This window comes from Corvus brachyrhynchos, unplaced genomic scaffold, assembly GCF_000691975.1.
Source record: "Corvus brachyrhynchos isolate BGI_N302 unplaced genomic scaffold, ASM69197v1 scaffold346, whole genome shotgun sequence".
Classification (NCBI taxonomy): Eukaryota; Metazoa; Chordata; class Aves; order Passeriformes; family Corvidae; genus Corvus; species Corvus brachyrhynchos.
This window is the reverse complement of record NW_008238644.1, coordinates 5,501,532-5,504,810: the sequence shown is the minus strand read 5'-3', so window position 1 is coordinate 5,504,810 and position 3,279 is coordinate 5,501,532. Positions and strand designations below refer to the sequence as shown.

At 49.6% G+C, this 3,279-nt stretch overlaps 1 protein-coding gene across 1 annotated transcript in view; it reads right to left on the bottom strand.

Annotated features, from left to right (window-relative positions):
• The window catches only part of KIAA2022 (KIAA2022 ortholog), a 175,419-nt gene that overhangs the window by 159,611 nt on the left and 12,529 nt on the right, over positions 1-3,279 (bottom strand). The window contains exon 2 of the mRNA XM_008636274.2: positions 208-3,023. The gene's annotated coding sequence lies outside the window, so the exon portion shown is untranslated. The remainder of the gene's footprint in view (positions 1-207; positions 3,024-3,279) is intronic.

Sequence of the window (3,279 nt, the reverse complement as noted above, 5' to 3'; positions counted from 1 at the left end):
GGCCGGCGCGGCCCGGGCCGGGCCGGCGGGGAGGGGACAATGGGGACGGGGCCGGTCGGGTGCCACCCCCCGCGCACGGCTCGGCCGGAGCCCGGGAGTGGAACTCGCTCCCAGAGCTGTCCATCCGGCTTAATTCTCCATAGTGGATATGGGAACCACCTTATCATGATCACGTTATTAATAACAGCGTCTAAAACTATGGTTTACCTTCAGATGCCCAGTAACAGGAGGAGGCTGCCTCATCTCAGGATGGCTGAGGACTTGCCGAGGATGCCAGGCACGCAAAGGGAAGGCAGGGACGCACCAGGCGCTGCCTTTTGCCGAGCAGGAGGGCGACAAACAGGCAAGGCAGGAGCCAACATCTCCAGAGTCTGTGAGCTGATAATATCCACCCCTTCTCGCAGGACCCCCTCCCCAGCTCGTCCTCTTGCAGCCCTGTGTCTGTGACACCCTCACATGTGCACCGTGGCTGGAGTTACTGCACTGGGCACTGGAGGAAACTTCTGTTATTTCATCTGCTGAATCAACAGAATGGTTTAGCAAATAGAAGGCAAACCAGACACACCTATTTTGACTGCAGTTGGAGTAAAGCAAGTTGAGTATTAGCCTTTAGGTTTATTTAAGTTCACTGTGATATTTCAAAGAGGTTTCTAGTCTTCAGTTATCACTTGAGTTTACTGCCTTTTCATCTTAAACAACACATACAGTCTAAAAATTGATTAGCTAATTCCATGACTAAAATATTAAAGTGTCAAGCACTTTAGTCCTTGTTGCCACAGCATCAGAGACCTCCATACATGCAGTAATAAAACAGGAACATATGACAACATATGGAATACTCTCTGAATTCAGAACACTTTACACATGAAACTTCAGCACTGCAAAATAAGGAATTAATCTCATTTGTTCTTCATTAACAGCAGCACCCAGGACCAGGACATGTGATACATCACGTGTGAATAAATTATTCATTCCCACTGTGTCAGGGCACACATTTGAAGGGGTGTAGAAACAGAGACCAGCAGTAAGTGATTTGACCAAGGGCACGGAGTGAGGCAGTGTCATAGTTACTGGGAAGTAGCAATTCCCAGTCCTATCCTCAGTGATGGTTTTCCTCTCCAGCCTCACCCCATTGCTGTGGGAATCACACACTTCACTCCCTGTACCTTTGCATGTTTGTAATGCTGCATTTTTTTTCACTCCCCCATCATTTTCTTGGCAGAAGAATTCAAGTAATATAAATAAGTAATTAATCAGGGTCAGGTGAGATGGTGACAGCACACCTGGCAGTGCTCACTAAAATAAACACACAGGTGGATGGTGGTCATGAACTGCTTTCAAAATGAGCTGGGGGCAAGTTTTGCCCTCAGCACCCTCACATAAGGGCTGTGCCCTTCAAAAGTGCCACCAAAGGCACACAAGCAAATTTGGCAGCTCCTCTGCTGAGGCAGCTCCCAGGGCAGGAATAACGTGGCCAGAAGCACAGGGACACCAACACCTGGTCAGACCCACCCAGCTGCTGCCGATGCCTTTGGCAAGGTGCCACACTGGAGCTGTGTGCTGGAGGTGATGGCAATCACCTGAGTATAATCACCAAGATAAGATTAGAGGTAAACCTGGGGAGAGCCTTGGTGGAGATGAAAAGACACATTCAATTAAGTGAGCCTTGCACCTGGATCCAGTTTAGAAAGACAACCCAAGTATTTATTTAAGTGCTGTATTATACAGGGAACACAAACATAAGGCTCAAAGATTTTCCTTGGGGCTGTGAAACAATATAATGCCTTTAGTTCCACTTATCCACACTATTCATTTAAGGCCCTTCAATTACAGAACCACCACAATACTGATCGATAGGCAGCATAAAGTTCTGCACAGCATCTCAGGCAATCTGAAAAATTAACAGTCTGTGCACTGTGATCTTTTCATGTACTGCCACAAACAGCTGTGGAAGCTGCTCTGACGTGATGGAAGCGCAGCCACCCACCTTGGCAGGGTATTAATTTTCCAGGCTGTCGAATAGAGGCTCACAGGTGCGAGAGCAAGGTGCTAAGAAAGCTCCTTTTGGCAGGAAGGGATGGACAGCCCCTGAGCGAGGGGTGATTGTGATGCCAGCCCAGCCCTGCCCCACAGTCCCACTGTTCTCCCGACCCCCCCACGCAGCTCCACTGCTGCAGCCAGCAGCGTGATCATTCACTGCAGCCTGTACCACGGAGCAGATCAGACATTTACATCTGTCCCAGCCTTCCAGCTGTCTTCACACACAATCCATGTGCCCAGACATGGATATATGCTAGAAGCCTCTGCCTGCTAGTCTCTCTAGGAAGCAGGAGTCAGGCTAAAAGAAAAGAACCTGGGTTATGACAAGAGGCCAGTGCCATGGTGGTTTCCAGGTCTCCAAGTGCCCATGTTTTGATCATTCCTTCTTCTCTTCATCATTCCTTCTTTTCCAGATTCAGGGGACCCTCACTGTAACACGCCCAGCAAGGGTTAAATCCCTTATTTTCTGTGGCCCAACTCATTTCTGGATACATGGCCCTCTGCTAAGCCATACCAGAGGCAGAGGTTCACCACAGCATTCTGGTTTGCCCATGGCAAATAGAACACAAGTGGGATTTTCAGAATATCTTAGATCCTACATTCTTAGGTGAGCCTGGAAAAGCATGGTTCAAGCAGAAAGCTGCCCAGATACTATGAACGGTAAAAAGCCAGAGGGAAAGGCAGCAGGGTAGCAAGAGACATCACCCTCCTATCCCACTCTACCATGATGAGCTGGAGAGGATTTCTTCTCCACTCTCTCAGACTTCCAGGACCAACTTCTGAACAAGACCAGTCTAACATAGAGCACTGCCAGAATGAGAAGCACTCCAGGAGGCAGAATGGGGTTTTGGTGAAGGACTTCCCCTCTCTCCTCCTCTTTCCTTCCCAGATCCTGGTGTGTGATTCAAAACCAGCCGTGTGCTGTGGGAAATAACGCTGAGCCTGCAAACAGTGACTCCTTCTTGCAGAAGCTGAAGCGGTTCCTGAAGAAGAAACAAAGCTGGAATTGTGAACTGCCACACACTGAATTTCTCCTTTCCTCTCTGGCACACCTGGCAAGCCTTACAGCTGTGTCAGAAAACCATCCCAACCCACCCAAACCAGCAGTGCAGGCTGAGCCCCTGGCTGCAGACAGACTCCCCCAGCGTTCCCGGCTGTTTGCGTCCCCTCCCGGAGCGCTGTCTCAGAGCAGCTGCAGGAGCAGAGCTGATGGTTAGCCCACACCTTCTCTTTGCCCCG